Genomic DNA, 22,589 nt, shown 5'->3' on the forward strand with positions numbered 1-22,589 from the left:
GCTGATGTCTGACTTTCTTTTATAAATGGAGTTGTGGGATCTGAGCATTCAGATGGCCCCTGTAAGTCTGCCCGGTCACACTGATGTGGGGACCCTGATGCTCAGTGGCTGTGAGCAGCGTAGCTTGAGGGAGTCACTCTAGGGGCCTCATGCAGCAGAGCACACACCCAGCCGTGCTGCTCCTCTGCAGCTACTGAAGCTTGTCAGCCTCTCTCCAGCCAGCCTTGGGGAGCACAGACTACAGTTCCACCCATCATCTCTGTAGACATGTGCGGAGTGCTGAAGCCCTTTCACCACCCCAGCCAAGGCCCTCCACTGTCTTTCCTAGAGGGTCTGAAGAAGGCAGGAGGCATTGCTGAAGTGTGTGTGTGTGTGTGTGTGTGTGTGTGTGCCTGCGGACATCTGTTTACTTGCGGTCCAGAAGTCCAAGTCAGGTATCTTCCTTGATCTTCTCTACCTTTTAAAATAAGTTTTTAGAGACAAGGTCTATTTGCTCTGGCTGGCCTAGGAGCTGCTGTTTAAACTAGGCTGGCTTCAACCTCACAGAGACCTTCCTTCCTCTGCCTTCCAAGAGATGGGATTAGAGATATATGCTAGGGTGCCCTTCCCCTTTTGAGACAGGCCCTGATTATGTAACCCTGGCTAACATGAAACTCAGAGATCAACCTGCCTCTGCCTCCAGACTGGGATTAAAAGTGTGTGCGACCCCACCTGGTGCAACACCTTATATTTTGAGCCAGTAGGAACTAGAGCTCACTGGTTCGAGCTAGAATGGCTGGTCAGTGACATTGGGGATCCACCTTCTCTGCCCTGAGCCTCCAGCACTGGAGTTGCAGATACTTGGTACTGGGCATCTGAACTCAGGTCCTTGTACTTGCATAGTGGATTTAACCAAATGAGTCATTTCCCCATCCCATGAAGTATGCATGTGTTTATTGGGACTGGATGAATCTGCATTAGGAAATCTGTGGAGAAAAGTCCAGGCCCCAGGGAGAAGAAGGTGTTTCCTCAGTCTCATAGGAAGCCAGTTCGAGTCCCTGCATCGAGTGAGAAAATAAGGATGTGTGTTCCTATACACAACGGTCATCGGGGCTCCTCAGGGAGAAAACTTTATTGATAAATTAAAAACAGACAGGAGAACCAGAACAGAGACCTTCACATCACTGTGTATAATACCATGAATATTTTTATTTACTTGCTTACTTATTTATTTTAAGACCAGGTCTTGCTATGCCAGGATCTTGCCAGGTTGGTCTTAAAATATACATACTATGTAACCCAGGCTATCATTGAACTTGCAATCTGTAATGGTCTGTCCTATCCCTTTAAAAGATAAGCCCTGCCCTTTCCCCCATGAGGCAAGCAAATCTTCCTGAGTTCTTTCCTTTCTTCTGAAGAGGTAGCTGCTGCCTGCTGCCAGTGGCTCCCCCGACACACCCCATTTCTCTCTCTCTCTCTCTCTCTCTCTCTCTCTCTCTCTCTCTCTCTCTCTCTCTCTCTCTCTCTCTCTCTCTCTCTCTCCCTCTCTCTGCTTTTCCTCCTTCTCCCCTTACCCCCTTTCCCTTTCCCTTCCATAACCCACTAAATAAATACCCACTTCCTCTGCATGTCTGTCTTTGTCTCTCACACCCCACCCCATGTGACTCCCTTCCTGGACTGCCTTCATGGCCCACCATGGTCCCCCCTGCCCACTGTCACCACTCGGGGACCTGCAGCGTTTTATCATAACACAATCAGCCTGTCTCAGCTTTCAAGTGCTGAGGTTATAGGTGTGAGTAACTCTAGTCATCTCATAAGTTTATTTAACACTTGGGTCACAAATATTGTCTTAGGCATTTAAGATATAATAGTATCTAAGCCAGACTTGATTGCAGCTCAGCATCGTGGTGGCACATTGCTTCGAACTCAACCCTTGGGAGGCGGAGTCAGGTCAGGAAGACTGGGAGTCCAAGGTCAGCCTTGAGAATGTGGCAAATCCAGGCTACCATACCTCAAAACCACAAAACAAAAATATGACAAACGAAACCAAATGTAGTTATTATCTGTGAAACAACATTATCGTGATATTTGTAGTCTCATAGGAAGGTATCCATTAATGTAAAAACATCCTGATAATGGTGAAGATGTAATTACTGTAAGTGCCATATAGTAGCTCAACCCAGACAGGGTAGTAAAGCAGCACATTCTTGAAGGTCACGACTGAGCGAGCAGTTGGATGAGTGGCAGCTGCCAGGGCAAAGATTCTAGGCCTACAGTTGTGTGAAGGTCCTGTGCCAGAGCTGGTGTGCTAATGGCTTTGTAAAAGGTCTCTGGGTGGAGCAGACAGTTGAAGGGAGTGCGGTCTAAGTCGCTTCTGAAAAGGAGGAAAAGAGGAGGTTATGTCTGGTTTTCATAGCTGGTGCTCAGAAATCACAGGAGTAGTGGGAAGCCTCGAAATGCTTAAGGAGGTTTCTGTTTGGAACGAGCTGCTGAGGTGTCATAGAAGAATGGACGGGGTTGGGGTTTGGGTAGGAGCGCTGATGGTACTTTGCTCACCATTACTGGGCTCTTCCGAAGGGAACGGATGGAAGCCTGGACCATGGTTGAACTGGGGAAGGAAAAGAAGTAACAACTTTGACCAAACTAGTAAAGGGCGAGCTTCCGGGAGAGTTGAGCATTTAGGGTGTTTGGTTTACAGCTAGCAGGCACAGCACAGAAGTTTGAATGGATACTACCTACTAAATAAACACCTGCTTGACTTTCAGCTTCCTACTTTTAAAGGAATAATGGGACAGGCAGTTTTTCCTAAACTGAGTTCTGGAAAATGAGCCGAAGCCGTGCACTCTTAAGGAGGGCCGCTCTGCCTGATGAGCACTGAGTGCTGCTGTTTCCAGGGACTATTTCCCAAGAACCCCAAGGCCACGGGCCAAAGAGAGTGGTCCTGGGGAAAATGTTTCCTAATTCGGAGTCCTGAGCAAGCGGGGTCCACACCAAGTTTTTGTGAATGTCATTTTTGCAAAATGGTAACTTCTGGCTTTGGCCACGGCATCTCTAAAGACAGCCTTTGGGACAAAGGGGCCAGAAGGGGCTGTTTTAGGACCATTAGCGTGCTCCCTCCCCCACCGTCCCATTAGCGGGCCTTATTAAACCAGCTCAGACAAAGAGCAAAGACGCCCTAGTTAATGGAGGGTCTCCCGTAATTACTCTGCTCAGCCGCTTCTTTTCGAGTCTGAATGGTCTTTAAATAATGTTTCTCTTGCTGTGGTCGTAGACAATGACCTAGCAGTCTGCTTTAAGCGGTGCCAATCCCATTAGCTAGAGAATAGCAGAGCTCTGTGTGTGTCTGCGTGCCAAAGAGGGAGGGAGGAAGCGTGTGTGTGTGTGTGTGTGTGTGTGTGTGTGTGTGTGTGTGTGTGTGTGTGTGTGTAGGCGCTAGTTTATGGTAGGGATCAGGTATAAATGTTGTTTTCTCTCTTTTCCTCTTTTTTACCATGCAGAAGGGAATGATACACACTCCAGTGTCTCTTGGTACATGTGTTCATCCTGAAAACAGCGACGACCTTTTTCTTCACTACCCGTTTCTCTGTAAGATGTAATCTTAGTTTTTTTTTAAAGTGTCTTAGTGTACAAAATAATGGGTTTCATTATGATATTTTCATTCACTGTTCTTTGCTTACGTTTGCCCACTCCCCAGCCACCTTCCTCCACCTCTCCACAAGTACTTCCTCCTCTTTTTGTGTCCTTGGGTGTGTGTGTGCGCGCGTGTGAAAGTGTGTGTTAATGTGCATGTATGTGTGTGTTGCTGAGTCTAGATTCCATTTATAAGAGAAGACATGAGGTATTTGTCTTTCTGGATTTGGCTTACTTGCTTGGCAGGATGGTTTCTAGCTCTATCCATTTTCTGTAGGATGTGATTTAAACATGCCCCTGCCTCACGAGAGTAAGAAGCCCCAAACAGCTGTGAGTACAAAGCCACTCTGGTAGATTTCTGCCACGTAGAGGAACTGGACAGTGGTAGGAAGCAAATGTTACAGGCACAAGTCCCTCCCCTCTGTCCCTGTCTCCAGACACTTGTCACACTTCTTTTCTCTTCTGATGTCTAGAGTACTTGACTGTATTTAAAGCCTAGTTTCACCCTTGGCAGAGAATATGGGTAGAGGACAACCACAATTCATCTGGGAAAGATGGAATTCTCTAATGTGAAAGCAAGTTCAGCCATCAGCTCCTTTGTAGTAAAAATGTGTATAACGATAGATACTAAGAAATGCAGTTGAAAACGTAGCTTATTGGAACCTGATTTTGCCTGCCTTTGTCTAAGGGAATCTCCCCTCCCCCTGGACCAAGCCCTTTCCCTCAACAGACACTTCATACTGTTGACCCTAGAGAACAATAATACAATGTAGCTAACAAGGGATGCTTTCTGATTCTGTATCCTAGAAAGACACTGTGGCAACAAAATGTTCTACCAGGAAGGTTAAAAACTCCACTCTGGGTCTCCAAGCTCTGACTTCAACCTGCTGTCCACTGTCCTAATCCCATGAGGCCGTCTGTGCTTGTGGACCTTTCTGTGTGACTTAATTTAAATTTAAAGGCTAGCTTTTCAAGAGCATGAGTTCATAGCTATTTGTCCATGGGCCACTGATACCTGAAATTGTGTGGGAAAAGACCTCTTGAAACCTAGAGTTCCCTTCCTGCAGGTTTCTGTGAGTCCAGGTATTATGAAAAGAATTGAATAAGGCAAGACATCACTTGGGCTTTAGGATAGGGGCCTGGTAGAGGGTAAGTCAGAAAAAAAAAGGTAGGGGTGGATTTTTCATTTAGAGATAGGACTGTACAATAGACTTCATAATGACAAAAGGAACCTAATCACCTTTAAACATTTTGGAATTCCAATGGAATTTTGGAATCATAATTTTTGACATTAAAAATTGAGATTTCTTACTAGATCTTATAGTCATAGGCTGTTGCCTGAGATTTCTGTCCCACCCGATCCCGCAGCCATTCAGTCCTAAAGAAAAACACGAAGGTCTACATTAATTATAAACTGGTTGGCCTATTAGCTCAGGCTTCTTATTAACTCTTAGATATTAAATTAGTCCATAATTCTTGTCTGTGTTAGCCATGTGGTTTGGTACCTTTTATCAGTGAGGCTTTCTTATCTTGCTTCCTCTGTGGTTTCCTCTGTGATGACTGCAGACTGAGCCTTTCCTCTTCCCAGAATTCTCCAGTTCTGGTTGCCTCAAATATATATATATATATATTCCTGGCTGGCAACTGGCCAATCAGCATTTTATTAAACCAGTACAACTGACAAACATTTACAGGGTATAAGGCCATTGTCCCACAGCAATGGGCAGCCTTGGTGTTATAAGGGGGGAAAAGCCTTGTAAGCATCTTTTCTGATTTTGCACTCGTTGGTTCAGATCATAATTCAGAAGTTGTGATCTGACTCCAGTGCATTTTCCAGACCAGAGAGCCTCCGTTGAATCATAATTTCCTTAACGCAGCCCTACTGGCACTAAAGATGCTGTATTTTATTTAAGGGTTTGATCCTGTGCCAGGGAGATGCTCATCTGGTAATGGTGTTTGCAGAGCCAGCCTGGCAACCTGAGTTCAGGTTCCAGAACCCAAGAAAAGATAGTAGGAGAGAACATGCATGATACAGCATGCATGTGCATGGGTCTCTCTCTCTCTCTCTCTCTCTCTCTCTCTCTCTCTCTCTCTCTCTCTCTCTCTCACACACACACACACACACACACACACACACACGAAATTTAAAAATTAAAAGTGTTGATCATTAGTAGAAATTCCAAATATCCTTGGATCTGAGAGCCAGACCTATGGATCTGGGACTATGCTAAGGGCACCCGCTCTGGCTTACTCTGGTTACATTGTTCCCAGTGAACAGACTGCAGCCTGACACCCCAAGCCGCCCTTCTTCACTAAGTATCTAGGGCCTCAGAGTTTTGTCAGCTCTAAGGGACTTTTCTTCCAGGGCTTGTCTTCCTGGGGAACTGACCAGGATGTCAGTGTGTCCTCAGTATGGTTTGAATGTGTCCCCCAGTAGCTCACAGGTTAGAAAGTTAATTCACAAATGTATATGTTAATAATACTGAAATGAGAGCCTCTCTGGGAGGAAATGAGGGTTAGGTGGGGTCATACTGATGGTTTTATGAAAAGAAACAAAGGAAGCAAGGCCTAAAAATAGGAAGATTGTTCTGTCTTCCCACATTCAACCCTCCATTTCACAAAGAAGAGAGAAGGCTCAGTCCCGATGTCAAGACCTCCAGAACCCGGAGCAAAGGTAACCTCTAATCATATCATTGATCTGTTTTCTGGCATTTTGTTTCAGCAACAGAAAATGGGTTAGGACAGTCTTCTAAGGCCTGAGAAGTGGTTGCTGTCAGAGACCTGCTCCAGAGATCCCAAAGAGGACGTGTGGAGTTCTGGTGGTGGTGAGGGCACTGAGGACACAGCAGGACTGGTGGCGTCTGAGGATAAAACAGGATGACTCTGGACCAGGTGGAGGGACGCGGCTTTAATCCCAGCACTCAGGAGGCAGAGGCTGGCGGATCTCTGTGAGTTCAAGGACAGCCTGGTCTACAGAGTGAGTTCCAGAACAGCCTGGACTCTCACACATAGAAACCCTGTCTCAAGGGAAAAATACATCTTTTATACTCTACAGTTGCATATAGGATTAAATGGGAGAAAGAGGGCATGTGAGTTGGGGTGTGCCTTGTGATCAGAGCTCAAGGAGGTAGCATTGACCTTGACAAGTTAATAGGCAACAGTCACATCTCAATAAAAGGGCCACAGACTCTTCTTGTCAGAGATAAGAATGTCACTTTTTAGCAAGCAGGAACATTCTTCAAGTCTCTGAGGGAATGGGCCCTTTGGTCTAAATGCCTGACCTTAGGAAAGGACTTTTCTGGGGGATCATACACTCCATTATAGAATACTGTTAGTTTCTTGTATAGTTTAGTTTATCCAAGTAGTTAAAGAATAAAAGTGAGCAAAGACAAAACTAGACAAATATTTCTGTGACCTATGTAGACCCTAGGAATTTATAAATCTTGATTATCAAATACACTTTATTTATCAAACATATGGTACTTCTCTAAATTTCCTAGCAGCTTGTATGTGAGTAGGCACAATTATCATAGTAGGCAGTTCCATGGTGGCAGGGATTTCTTCCAAAGAATCATTTTTGCTTAGAGAGGCTGCCATTTTGTACATTTTTATCCTTCAAAGCCCATACAAAATTTCCCAAAGGAAAAAGCATAAGGGAACTGTTGTAACTGTAATGATTCTGCACAAGAGGAACCTTGGTGATGGATGAGAGCCCACAGCAGTTGAGGGACAGACAAATATGCCATACAGACAGAGCTTAGGTGGGGTGTTTACTGGGAGAAGGGTAAAGGGGAGTGAAGAGAGAAAGAGAGAGAGAGAGAGAGAGAGAGAGAGAGAGAGAGAGAGAGAGAGGAAGAGAGAGGTAGAAATCCGCTTGCCTCTTCAGAAGAACAGCAGGAAGAGAGTGGGAATGGGCAAAGCTTGTCTCTTTAAGGGACCTCTTGCACCTGTGTATAGACAATAGTGACATAGCAGCCATAGGAACCTGGGCTGGCCAGGGCACAGCCTGAGTGCATCCTGACAGGTGACAGGGGGCAGCATAATGCCTGAATCCTAACATTTCCATCTTTTTCATATTATAAAAAGGTGGGGAAATTAAAGGAAAAGGCAGGTGGGACAGGGTAAGAGGCGCCAGGTTCTCAAGACAGCTTCCTGCTGATCTGGGGCATCAACCATCTCTGGGGGACCTGAGGAGGCTGGGATGCTGGCCATGGCCTAGGGTATCCAGTTGTTTCACTTCACTGTCCAGGCTGTATGGAACCTGGCAAGATGTTGGTAGAGCAGAGGACGAGGTTAGGTTTAGGAAAATATTTTTCTTTAGGTCCTGGTAATTGAGGGAGGAGGTTGTCAGGACCAGGGAAAGGTGGTGGAGGCTTTGGCTATTGATTGACAGCAGTTATCTAGACCTGTGTCTGTATTACAGAAAGCCTTTTTAACTAATCATTTTAAATGCCATATCCTTCACCGTTCTGAGAATTCGAGGGCTGTCTATGGCTGTACTTGAGCATGACGAGAGTCACAATAGTGCAGGGTCTTCCTGGAGAGCTGGGTCCAAGCTGAGCCATTGTGGAGGAATGTTTTACCCAGAGTCCTCCGGCTTGACTGTGACTGGTTTTAACTTAACTTTGTGAAGGACAAAGAAGTAAAGGAAAATTTTCTTTTGCAATAGAAGTTTAACACTAAAATGCTGTGGGACAATGGTCTTGTGCCCTGTAAAGATTTGTCACTTATAGAGTTTTAATAAAACACTGACTGGCCAGTAGTCAGGCAGGAAGAACAGGAGAATTCTGGGAAGAGGAAAGGCTCAGTCTGCAGTTGTCACCCAGACACAGAGGAAGCAAGATGAGAATTCCTCACTGATAAAAGGTGCCAAGCCACGTGGCTAACACAAACAAGAATTATGGGTTAAGGTAAGATGTAAGAATTAGTTAATAAAAAATCCTGAGCTAATAGCCCAACCAGTTTATAATTAATGTAGGTCTCTGCGTATTTCTTTGGGACTGAACGGTTGTGGGACCAGGCAGGAAAGAAACCTCTGTCAACACTAAAAACTAACAATAGCAAAGAACAACTTACAGGAATGGCCACGTAGTATAGATCTCTAGATTAGCATTTGTTAATCTGAAATTTTTGTCTAGAAGGAGATATAACGAAGAGAGCTCATTAGGACTGTTTAAAACATTTTTAAACAATAATTATATGAACATATATGCACAGTTGAATTTAAGTTGCATACACACACATACAGAGTTAAAGCTAGCTTATATTCACACATATAGGGTTAAATCAAAAGTCACATGCACACAGACACATATATTAAATAGGAATTTAGTAAAATAAGAAGAAAGGGAAAACCACGTAATGCTGGGTGGGACGAAGCTTGTTTCTCCCTCTCTGATTCCCACATTGCATACCCAGCTGCCAGTACTGAACGAAAGGCAAAGCGGATTTGTTACAGGTGGAAGAGAGCTGTCACAGGAGGGGCCTGCCCCTGCGTGGAATGGACGCCTCAGCAGGCCCTGACAAAGCAAACACGTCACATGCAACAGAGTCACTGAGAGACGAATTTCAAAAGCATAGTTAATGGCGTAAAGGCAGCTGGCGACAGGTCATGACTTAGCTGCTCTGGCTGTGGGGGCGGCCGCCGTGGGTGTGGGCCTCTGTGGGGGCGGGCCGCCGTGAGTGCCCGGCCGCCATGGGTGCCGCTTACTTAGGCGAAGAGCACATGAGTCTGCGACTCCTTTCTGCGCCAGTCACCACCTGTCCATCTGGGGTTGAGTGACACAGCACAGTGGCCACCCTTAGTAAAGATGGTGGTTAAGACATCTGACCTGCCTTTAGCCAAGATGACACCTGCCCACATGTTATAACTCCTTCCATTTACCTGTCTGCTGGCAGAAGTTAGAAAGGTCCCATAAACCTCGTGAGATTTAAGGAGCCGTTGGGTGGTCAATTTGAGTTGTTATCTAGGGGATATTAGTATAGAAGTGAGAGAGTTAAAGACATCCCAGAGGAGTGAATGAGCATATGCTTTTGTTGGCTTGTTTCCCATGAGTGAGGCAGAAAGATTCAAAGGCTTTTTTTTAAGTGAGGATAAATGGTACTGGCTCTGGTTGTTCTATGGTTATTTGTCAACCAAAAGAATGAGGGCGGGGGCCCGAAGGATGCAAAGTCTAAGGAGAAGGCATGAAGCTGAAGAAGGGCCATAGCCTGAAAGACCCATAGGTCCGAAAAACAATGGCACCACTCAGTGGAGGCAGGGCCGAGGGCACGAGGCACAAAGGACATGGAGTCCGAAAGACTTGTAGGTCTGAGAAATGAAGGCACAAACTGCTCAGTTAAAGTGGAGGCCAAGGGCACGAGGCCTAGAAGTGGCACTCATGGGAAACGCTGGAGGTGATTGTGAAAGCCACCCGGGAGGAGGTCTCATCAATTGTAGGCAGTGTTGTGCGAAATATCCCAGTGGATGAGTAGTTGGAAAGTGGCTGCCAGTGTGGGGTCAGGGCCCCCTCGCGCCTCAGGGTGCCTGTCCACGGGTGGAAGGGACCACGGGAAGAACCTGGCAGAGTCATGTCAGCAATGTAATGGTTCTGCGGGTCAAGGACATTGGAGGTGGATAAGAGCCCATGGAGGGTGAGGGACAGACAAATATGCCATACAGAGAGAGCTTAGGCGAGGAGTTTATTGAGAGAAGGGTAAAGAGGAGTGAAGAGAGGTAGAAACTTGCTTGCCTCTTCTGAAGGACAGAGGGAAGAGAGTAGGAATGGGTGGAACTTGTCTCTTTTTTTTTTTCTTTCTTTTAAATACTGCCTGGCCCATTATTTTTTGCCTCTTACATCTTGACTAAACCATATCGAATAATCTGTGTAACACCACAAAGTGGTGTCTTACCAGGTAGATTCTAGCATACGTCCATCTTGGGCTGGAGCTTCATCGCATCTGGCATCTCTCTGAGGAGAGGCACGGCAGTCTGACTAACTTAGGAGAGGTGTGACATCTTACTGATCCTTCTACCTCACTTCCTCTTCCTGTTCTGTCTACTCCACCCACCTAAGGAGCGGTCTATCAAATGGGCCAGGCAGTTTCTTTATTAATTATCCAATGAAATCATCAGATAGAAGACACACCTACATCATTTCCCCCTTTTCTGTTTAAACAAAAAGAAAAGCTTTCACTTTAACATAGTAAAATTACATATAACAAAACAGTTATCAAGAATTACAGTTACAATATTTATATCTACTTTATCTTTTATCATAACTAAGGAAAACTATAACTATCTATCTATTCTTCAACTCCATCAAAGACTCCAGAAGGATATAATATTACCTAGGTGAACAAGAAGTAAGCTACTTCCAAAACTCTAGAAATCACAGAGACATCTTGCTGCCTGGACAGTCACCCAAAGTTCCTCTGTACCGTTGGGGCATCCATTTTTGGCCTTCAGGCCCATAGTTTCCAGCAGACATTTCCACGAAGCAGGAAATTTCGAAGGCAGTTCAGTCACTTTCTGCTGTGTCCTGCAGAATGTCTCACAGACCCTTTCATGAGTCAGGAACCCCAAAGAATCATCTCACATTTAGGCAAGTTCAGCAGTCCTCTCTGTGGGTTCTCTGTGTCCAGTTTATGCAACAGTCCAAGCAAGAGCAGTTTCTTGCCCAATGGCTATCAAACTCCATAAGTAGCCTCTTCGATGCCCATCTTTCTCTTGAAGTAGCTTGTGCTGCCAGGAGCAGATGTGTCTCATTGTCATGAAAAGTCCTAAGTTATTAAGACATTTAAGTGGAATATTCTGTAGTCTTTGAAAGATATGAAGAATGTCTATCTTACTGAAATATATCTCTCTATATATAGAAAATCTAACATGACTACAAGCTTAACTATTATTGATGACTATCCATCAACAACCTATATTTCCTAATTATACATTGCATTTTTAAAATGAACTACACAATCACAATACCTTAATCAAGATCAGAAATACATATACATATAACAAAATTGACCTTAAATTTAAATCACTAAAGCAAAGTCCATATCAATGCAAATTATTCCTATCTATATCATATCCCCCTTTAAATGTAAAAGAACATTTATAAACAATTTTGGGAATATGGACGTAGTTATCTCTCCAAACTGCTTCCTGCTGAATGGGGGCGCTGTTAATCAGATCTTCTATGGTGTAAGCTGCGTGCCATGTTCATCTCAGTCATATCAGTTGCGTAAAGTAATTTTTTGAGGGTGTTCACAGCAACCTTCAGGAGGGTGTGGGCTATCATACCATATTGGGATATAAGCAATCCACACGGTCTCATTTTCTGTAAAAACGAAAGAAACTCCTTTCCAAAGCATCATGTCCTTAGATCCAAATTGTAAAGTCAAGGTATTTTCAATATATCTATTCTGGAATAGTTTAGCAGCATTTGTAAACAAATATCTTTTAGCAGCTGTTGCTCCTTCCTCAGCATTCAAACAATTCAAAGAGAGCATAATAGTATACAGCATCAAGATTCTTTGTGTATTTTCCATCTTTGTACGGCTTTATTTTAACTCTATTTCGTTTATTTTTACTTTTATTTTTTTATTTTTTGACAAGTTCTCTGTATATCTTTGTCCTGGAATAACTCTGCAGACCAGGCTGTCCTTGAACTCTCAGAGATCCACTAGCCTTTGCATCCCAAGTGCTGGGATTAAAGGCGTATGATACCACACCTAGAACTCACAGAGATCTGCCTGTCTCTGCCTCCCAGGCATTGGGATTAAAGGTGTGTGCTGCCACACCTTGAAGTCACAGAGGTCAATCTACCTCTGCCTCCCAAGTGTTGGGATTAAAGGTGTGTACCACCACAACAAACTACTTCCTTTTTTTCTTTTTCTTTTTTTTTTTTTTTTACTTTTAAGAACTTTAATCTTTAGCCTGCATATATTTTTAACACAGTGTAAACCACTTAGACATTTTCTTCGACTTTGAATTTTTCTTTTACTGTATATCTCTCTTTCTGACTACATGAGTCTTTACTTTACCAAACAATATCAGTAGGACTAAAGCCGTGACTTTGGCGGCTAGATCCAGCCCATTCCCTATCTTTCCAGCCTCAAGGCAGAGGTACCACAACTCTTTGGCGGTTCAAGGTCCCTGCCAGCAAGCAAGCTGCAACAGTGTTAAACAGCACTCAAAAACTCCATAGTCAGGACCGCCTGCTTGAAAGAGTCAGAGTTTGCCCTGGCAGGATGGCCCAGAAAGCTGGCATTTTAAAACGACACAGCTTTTTTCCTGCTACGGCTGAAAACCAAAAAGCATGCAGTTAATTTTCATCAAGTGTTTCGTAGCCGAACCTCTTAAAGGAGCTGCAATGTTTTGCAGTTGAAGCTGAGTCAGGAAGCCTCTCTTAGATGAGAGTGCTTGCTTGCCAGACCCAAAAAATAGAGCTTTACTCTATTCTTTCCCAAGCTTTCTCAAGCTTTCTGCGGATTCGGTTATCCACGTGGGTGCCATTCTGTAGTGAGGAGCTGTTGGGCTGCTTCCCACCGCCCAGCTCCTGGCCGCCCAGCTCCTGCACGGCTAGCTTTACACGCGAAATAACAACACACAAACTGTATTCTTTTAAATACTGCCTGGCCCATTATTTTTTGCCTCTTACTCACATCTTGACTAAACCATATCGAATAATCTGTGTAACACCACAAAGTGGTATCTTACCAGGTAGATTCTAGCATACGTCCATCTTGGGCTGGAGCTTCATCGCATCTGGCATCTCTCTGAGGAGAGGCACGGCAGTCTGGAACTTGTCTCTTAAAGGAAACTTTTCCACCTACGTACAGACTATGTAGTGACATAGCCACCACTGGACCCTGCCATAGGCCAGGGCACTGCCTGAGTGCATCCTGCCAGGTGACAGGGGTCAGTTAACCTGAATCCTAACAGTAACACATAGTGAGAATCATTAACAATGGAAACAAAGGGGTGCTGGAGAATTGCGATCTGCAAAGTCGAATTGCTGGACTTTGTCTAGCAGCAAGGCAGGGTATTGGACCTTTGACAACTTCATAGGAGAAACTGCCATAGCTGCCAAGGATGTGGAGCTGGGCTTTTCGGAGCCTTTTTGTTTTCTGGAGATTCTCTGAGAGGGCGGGGTTTGGAGAGACAGAGATGGGACTTTCTGGATCAAGCAGAAGTAAGCTGGAGGTTGCAGCTGAATACCTGCAAGAAACAGAAAACCTAGTATGCTGCTCTTTTACTTTCTTGCAATAACAGCCCACTTGAGGGCTGGCACATATTTGCAGAAACTGTAACTAGTTCTTCATGTGAACTGACTCATTTCTATGACAGACCAGGCAGATAATATCTTCACTATTCCTGTCTTCCTCATCATCACCATGCCAGTTGACTGTATTGGAAACTGAGACAAGGAGCAACCATTTTTGTGAGGCCAATGCTTGAATTATGAAAACTAAAGTTACATTTTCAACATTGAATAAATGGGACCTCCTGAAGTTGAGCAGCTTCTGTAAAGCAAAGGACATTGTCACTAAGACACAAAGGCAGCCTACTGACTGGGAAAAGATCTTCACCAACCCTGCAACTGACAAAGGTCTGATCTCTAAAATATATAAGGAACTCAAGAGACTAGACGGTAAAATGCCAATTAACCCAATTAAAAATTGGGGCGCTGAACTGAACAGAGAATTCTCAACAGAAGGAGTTCGAATGGCCAAAAGACACTTAAGGTCATGCTCAACCTCCCTAGCTATCAGGAAAATGCAAATCAAAACAACTTTGAGATATCATCTTACACCTGTCAGATTGGCTAAAATCCAAAACACCAATAATAACCTTTGCTGGAGAGGTTGTGGGGAACTTGAGGGTTGGGCGAGACTGGGCCAAGGGAAGATGGGGAGAGAAAAATGTGAAGGGGAGAATGGGGGGAGCTCGGAGGAATGGGATGCTTGGGATATAGGAAGGGTGGATATGGGAGCAGGGAAGCATATATCTTAATTTAAGGAGCTACCTGAGGGTTGTCAAGAGACTTGACCCTAGAGGGGTTCCCAGGTTTTCAGGGAGACGCCCCCAGTTAGTTCCTTGGGCAGCTGAGGAGAGGGAGCCTGAAAAGGCCAGTTCCTATAGCCATACTGATGAATTTCTTGCATATCACCATAGAACCTCCACCTGACGATAGATGAAGAAAATGACAGAGCCCCACATTGGAGCACCGGACTGAGCTCCCAAGGTCCTGATGAGGAGCAGAAGGAGGGAGAATATGAGAAAGAAAGTCAGGACCGTGAGGGAACCTCCAGCTGGCGACAGATGGGGAAGGTGACTGAGCCCCACATTGGAGCACCGGACTGAGCTCCCAAGGTCCTGATCAGGAGCAGAAGGAGCGAGAACATGAGGAAGAAAGTCAGGAACGTGAGGGGTGCGTTCACTCATGGAGACGGTGGGACAGAACTAAAGGGAGATCACCAACTCCAGTTGGAATGGGACTGATGGATCATGCGACCAAACCCGTCTCTCTGAATGTGGCCAACAGAGGGGGCTTACTGAGAAGCAAGGGACATTGGCGCTGGCTCTGATTCTTCTGCATGGACGGGCTCTGTGGGAGCCTTCTCGGCTTGGTCGATCGCCTTCCTGGACCTGGGGGGAGTTGGGAGGACCTTGGACTTGGCATGGAGTGGGGAACTCTGATGGCTCCTTGGCCTTGAGAGGGAGGGAGGGGAGGTATGGGTGGAGGGAAGGGGAGGGAAGGGGGAGAAGGAGGGGTGGGAAGGGGGAGGAGGAGCGGAGGGAGGGGGAGGAGGAGGGAAGGAGATGGAAATTTTTAAATATAAAAAAAAAATAAACCATGAGAAAGAAAAAAAAATAAAGTTACATTTTGTTTTAATTACTATGCCTAAGAAATTCGTGAAACAAAAATGCCTCCGATCTACAAACCCCTTGCCCAAGGACAGACAGTTCCTGAAATGCTGGACTTTATTGTTTATGGGAGATAACAAACCTCTCCTAAACAAGTTTGTTTGAACTATCTGCACCAGACATGCTTGATCACATGTGGGTGTGGGTGAGAGGTTCACACTCTACAGGTCAGGACAGATGCTCGTCCCTACTGGAGGTACAGGTCAGGACGGATGTTTGCCCCATAGTCCTGACAAGAAATGCAATGAATTATGGGTTTTCCTTCTTACACCACTGCAAACTGTGGTTCTGGGTCATTTTCCAGTAACCTGGGTGTGGACCTGGCCAGAGCCCATCTACCTGGCCAGTATTTAATTAAAGCTTACTTCAAAATTTGGCTTTAAAGTGTGATAGTGGTCTTATTCCCAACTGGTGGCATTGCAGAGGCACTGTTTAATCATAGTACAATACTGCTTCTATTCCATCTTTTATGTTTTTCTTCCTCAAGTCTACTTAATCTTCAGGGCAGGCTCAAAATCTTGTTTTGAGACAGGGTCTCACTGAGGTAGCTGAGGCTAGCACTTGTTCCTTTTCGCAGGTGCTGAGATCACACATATTCTGCCATGTGTGACGGTCTTGCCCCTTTAGAGGGTCTGTATGATTTTCAGAACATCTGTAGTTTCCTTTGTTATTGCCGCTTCCTGGATGTTTCTGTTTGGGCTGCTGGAGATCTTCTCATGGGTTTGTACTCGAGCTCTGCTGAAGGTACAGGAAGGAACTTTCCCCCTAGCAAGCACAGCAGAGTGCAGTGTACTGGATAGATGCAGAGAGGCCTCTTTGCTGCTTCCGCACATTTCCCTCGGCAGTCAGCCTCTTCAGGGACTCTGTCGACTGCTGGAAGTTGCCTTGTCCAGGGCTACGCACCTCCTATCATTGAGGTCCACCTCTGGTGTAGGAGGTCCTTCTGTCTATGTGTTGCTTCCATTGGTGAATGAAGGAACTGCTTTGGGCCTATAGCCGAGCTACAGGGGAACAGAGCTGGCAGGGGGGAACTAAATGAAATTCTGGAAAGAAGAGGTGGAGGGAGAAGCCATGGATCCTCCACCTGAGACGGACACCCTTAGAATCTTGCTGGTAAGCCACAGACACATAGCGATACACAGATTAATGGAGATAGGTTAAATTAAGATGTAAGAGTTAGCCAATAAGAAGTTAGAGCTAATGGGCCAAGCAGTGATTTAATGAATACAGTTTCTGTGTGATTATTTCGGGTGTAAGCTAGCCAGGCAGCCGGGAAGAACAAGTGGGCCCTCCCTACAACACACCTCCAGTGAGGAGTGGATGTGGGAGAATAATCCTGATCATCTTGGGCAGTGCCATGTTGGCACCATCCTCCACTGTCTCTCAAGGCCTGGTGGTAAACATCAACTTGATGTTCTGTGATGATTATCTAGAGGTCAGATTGCTTGTGATATTTCACTAATCAAAAGTGTTTTTTTTTCTTATTTAGAGAGTCAGTTTGCCAGTGTACTGCTGTTCTTTCCTTACTCAGAATCTCCACCAAACATCTAAAGGATCCCTGCCTTGGAGGTCTTTGGGGGTTCGTTGGGGCTGTGGTTGTGCCTTGTGGCTGCACCTTTTCCTCTGCTTATTTCAGCTCCCTCCCCTTTACTAAGCTTACTTTTCCAGTTTCTTCTCTGGGAATTCAACCTGCAAGAAAACCTCTTGAGGACCAGAGTTTCTTTGTAGTGTTCGTCTCATGCAGACACTTTGCCGGACTCCAAACTTTTCCTAGAAGGAAGCTGATAACATATCATGCAAAATGGTTCTATTCCACATCAGGATTGAGGCGTTTTCTCTTTTGTAAACTTTGAAATTTCTGGACAGTTCTCCCAACCAATAAGCTCTTCACAGACTTCTTCATTCATAGGGACTCATAGTAATCCATGGTCCTAGAGGACAAGGGTTTTCTCCAGAATGTATTCATTGGTTAGGTGCATTCAGGTTGTTTGGTTAAGACTTTTGAGCACCCCCGCTAAAAGAGCTTTGTAGGCAGTGGTGGTGGAGAATCATTGGATATTTTGCTTTGCTGAAAATTTTCCTGCTGTGCAACAATCTTTTTCTATTCTATGAATATGTATTACTGTCATTGGTTGATAAAAACCTGACAGGCTGGTAGCTAGGCAGGAAGTCAGGTGGGAAAGCCTGAATGATGAAAAGAAAGAAAATGGAATCAGGAGATGCTAGCCAGCTGCCCAGGGAGCAAGACATGCTAGAGGACGGGTAAGGCCACAAGCCACGTGGCAAAGGCAAAGATTAATAGGAATAGGTTAATATAAGTTGTAAGAGCTAATTAGTAACAAGCCTGAGCTATTGGCTGTGTGTTTATAATTAGTATAAGCCTCTGTGTGGTAATTTGGGAAGTGGCTGCCGAGTATTTGAGAACAGGCGGTCGGGACAGGAAACATCCATTTACATTTGTCCACTGTAATTCCTTGCTACTCTATTTGTAGACATGAGAATCAAAAGACTGAAATGTGTATGACCTACCTGTAAACTAACTGGAAAAGGTCCTGGCTAAAATGTGAGAGCAGGGGCTTAGGGATACCACTTCAGTAAATAGGGTCAGGAATTGACACTCTAGGTGTTGGATCTGAGGAAGTTCCTTAGAAAGAAATCTGGGATGCATAGGAAGTTTAGTGTAAGAAGTTGGTCACCAGCCTATAGAGAACTGTTTCAATACTTTAGTGATGGCTACAGCCTTGGTGGTGTCAACCACTCAACAACCCACTCACCTATACTTTAGAAATTTGCTCTGTGGTTGTAATACTTGCCTTAGTTAGGGCTATGTTGCAAAAGGAGCAGCGGGCTGTGTTCCCGCCGGGATCCCGGCTCCCCGGCTAGTTTACACCCGAAATAATTACACAGAAACTGTATTCATTTAAACACTGCCTGGCCCATTAGTTCTAGCCTCTTATTGGCTAACTCTCACATCTTGACTAACCCATATCTAATAATCTGTATGCCACCACAAGGTTGTGGTTTACCGGCATGAGTCTAGCCAGCGTCCATCTTGGGAAGGAAAATCATGGCATCTGCCTGACGCTGCTTTCTTTCTCCCAGCATTCTGTTCTCTCTACTCCACCTATCTGAATTCTGCCCTATCAAAAAGCCAAGGCAGTTTCTTTATTAACCTATGAAAGTAACACATAGACAGAAAGCTCACCTACTCCAGGGCTACTATTATGAAACACCATGACCAAAAGCAGGTTGTGGAGAAAAAGGTTTATTTGGCTGTTTATCATCAAAAAAGGGACAGGAATCATAAATGTCACAAACCTAGAGGCAGGTGCTGATGCAGAGGCCATGGAGGAGAGCTATTTACTAGTGTGCTTTTCCTGGCTTGCTAAACCTGCTGTCTTACAGAAATATAGTACCACCAGCCCAGGGGTAGCTCACCCACAATGGGCTGGTCTCTCACCACACCAATCAGTGACTAAGGACAGCCTTGCACATAGACCAGTCTAATGGAGGCATTTTCTCATTTGAAGTTCCCTCCTCTATAGAGACCATAATTTGAGTCAAGCTGGCATAAAGCTAGCCATCACAAGCTCTACAAATCAAATGGCTTTAATTTGCCTAAGGAAACAACTGAATCATGGTATACTGACTTTAATGAATCTTCTACTCATCTTTACTTGGGTATATCTTAAGGAATAGGATAAATACATTTAGTTTGCAAACTTTAAGTTATAAACAACCTTCATTTTTTTCTTATCTAGTTTAAAAATATTGTTTTAGAAATTTTTACTTATAATCATTATTATTATTTGCGTGTACATGTGTACACATGCATGCATGCATGACCTATGTTAATGCACACGCATGCTATGGTGTGCATGTAAGGGACCAGCCTTGACAAAAATACCTCTTGCCAGGTAGAGCCATGGGAATTTAGAAAATATTAGTAAAGAATATGAAGATGTGAAAGAAAATAATAAAATGGAGAAACATATAGGATACTATTTGGAGGGAATTTCAGTGAGTAATGAAATTTACCTGCATTTAATTTCCAACTGCTTAAAATATCCCTCACCCCAAAAGGTAGGAGTAATATGTTAACACACTACAAGGAAATGAACATATCAATTAAAGGTTGCAAGCTACATCCATACTTAAACATTCTGTTGCTAGAACAAAAAAAAGTCATGGTCACACCCTAGACCAAAACATTCTGTAGGTAAACCACTCCCTGGGTTTGAATCCAAAGTTATCTCCTTCAGGGAGGTAGGAACACATCTACTTCTCTTTTCCTGAAATACAAGGTCTGGCTATTAGCCACACTCATTGACAACAACCTTGAGATTGTCTAGATGTGACCTTTGTTTGAGGTAGAAACACAACAACCTTGAAGGAACCAAAAGTAAGTTCCAACTCTCTGACCTTTGGAAATAAGCTCACATTTTTGGGCCTCCACATGTGCACATGGAGGTTTGTTGCTGGTTGTTTTTCTTTTACTCTTTACTCTTCAGTCTTTGGGGTCCTGACACCCAGCTCCCAAATAAATCACACAGAGGATTATTCTTTCTCATGAATGTCTGGCCTTAGCTTGGCTCGTCTCTAGCCAGCTTTTCTTAACTTAAATTATTCCATATACCTTTTGCCCCCAGGCTTTTGTCTTTCTCTATATTCCTTTCTTTACTTCTTACTCCATGGCTTGCTGTGTGTCTGGGTGACTGGATCTTGGCATTCTCTCGCATTCTTCTTTCTTTGTTCCTCCTCTCTGCACTTCTTCTCTTCCTATTTATTCTCCCTGTCTGCCAGCCCTGCCCATCCTTTCTCCTGCCTTGCTATTGGCTGTTCAGCTCTTTATTAGATCAATCAGGTATTTTAGACAAAGTAACACAGCTTCACAGTGTTAAACAAAGGTAACATAAAAAATGCAACACATCTTTGCATCATTAAATGACTATTCCACACCATAAAGAAGTGTAACACATCTTCAGATAATATTCTACAACAGAGGTTAAAGGCCAACTTTTGGAGTCGATTCCCTCCTTCTACCTGGCTGAGGTAGCTCTTCTTTCTGTCACACTGTATTCTCTAGGTTAGCTGCCCTGAGGGCTTCTGGGAGATTCTCCTGCTCTACTTGCCCTCTCATGGTAGGAGCATTGGAATTATAGACAGAAGCCCACTGCATCCAGCATCTTAAAGTGGGTTTCAAGGATAAAACTCAGGTTGTCAGATTTGTGTGGCAAAAGCATTTATCCATTGAGCAATCTTGCTTGTCCTAAACTATTTTTTGATGAGAGTTTTGTTTTATCTATGTGTTTGTTTGTTTGTTTGTTTGTTGAGGCAGGGTCTCTCTGTGCAACAGCTCTGATAGTCCTGTGTAGTGGAGGGGCTGCAGGCGGCCTGCTTTTCGTCCCGCCCGGCTCCCGCATGGTTAGCTTTACACGCAAAATAATTACACGGAAACTGTATTCTTTTAAATACTGCCTGGCTCATTAGTTCCAGCCTCTTACTCACATCTTGACTAACCCATATCTAATAATCTTTGTAACACCATGAATGGTGTCTTACCAGGAAAGATTCAGCATGTCTGACCTGATGGCTGGCTTCATCGCATCTGGCATCTCTCTGAGGAGAGGCACGGCGGTCTGCCTAACTTAAGAGAGGTGTGGCATCTGACTGAGCCATCTACCTCACTTCCTTCTTCCTGTTCTGTCTACTCCACCCACCTAAGGGCTGGTCTATCAGATGGGCCAGGCAGTTTCTTTATTAATTATCCAATGAAATCATCAGATAGATAGAAGACACAACTACATCAGTCCTGGAACTCACTTTGTAGAGCAGGACTGCCTCTGCCTCCCCAGTAGAGGCATGTGCCACCATCACCTGGCTTGTTTTTTTTTAAACAGCATAACTTTATTCTATGCTGGTTTAAGTAATACTTTATTAAATAAGGACTAAAACTAAAAAAATCCAATGAAAGCATAAAATATTTCCTTACACATCATTTGGTACTTCGTTTTATTTTAGTTTGCTTTGGAGAGTGGGTTCCGGGAATCAAACTCGGGGCCTTACGTGTTAGGCAATCTCTCCACCACTGAGCAACACTCCCAGTTCCACTTTTCATCCCAACAACCTTTGTTTTGTGGTAAAAAGCTGTTCTAGGGACAGAATCCAAGGCCTTGTGTGGGCTAAGCAAGGGCTCTACCTTGAGCCACACCTCCAGCCTTTAACAAACATTTATTGAGATTATTTACTAGATAAATCCCAGCATTTGGGAGGTAGAGGCAGGTGGACCTCAGTGATTTTCAGGCCAGCATGGTCTAAAAAATGTTCCAGGACAGCCAAGACTGTTACACAGAGAAACCTTGTCTCAAAAAAAAAAAACAAACAAAACAAAAAAAAAAAAAACAAATGAAAGAAAGAGTTGCCACCATGGTCGTGGTGTCTCTTCACAGTGATAAAACCCCACAGCAAGTGCTGAGTAGAAAAAAAGCAAAGAGCTTATTCCTACCAAGTAAATGCCAGCAGGGTAGGGAGTGATGCAGTCTGAAGTCTTCCTGCTGCTCCAGGTTTTGAAGTAAGAACGTAGCCGTGGACAGCTGTTGATGAGATGAACACTGACGAGTCTTTCTGTTCTGTAATTTTTCTGATTGCTCAACAGAGTTGGGGAATATTATTTTCTGGTGTGTCGCTTTTGTTTAGGCTGCATTTAACTCTGTGACGCCGAGTTACTGTGCCTGTCTAAAACACTTGATGGTCCTAATAAAGAGCTAAATGGCCAATAGCCAGGATAGGCAGGGCTGGCAAACAGAATATAAATAAAAGGAGAAAGGAGGTAAAAGAGAAGCAAGAAAAAGAACAAGGAGAGGAGGATGTCAGGGGCCAACCTCCCAGCTACATGGCAAGCCACAGAGAAAGAAGTAAAGAAAGGTATATAGAAATAAGGAAAGGTAAAAGCCCAGACGCAAAATGTAGTCAGGATAATTTAAGAAAAGATGTGAAGAAACAAGCCAAGCTAAGGCATGCATTCATAGCTAAGAATAAGCCTCCATGTGTGATTTATTTGGGAGCTGGG

This window comes from Arvicola amphibius, chromosome 8, assembly GCF_903992535.2.
Source record: "Arvicola amphibius chromosome 8, mArvAmp1.2, whole genome shotgun sequence".
Taxonomy (NCBI): domain Eukaryota; kingdom Metazoa; phylum Chordata; class Mammalia; order Rodentia; family Cricetidae; genus Arvicola; species Arvicola amphibius.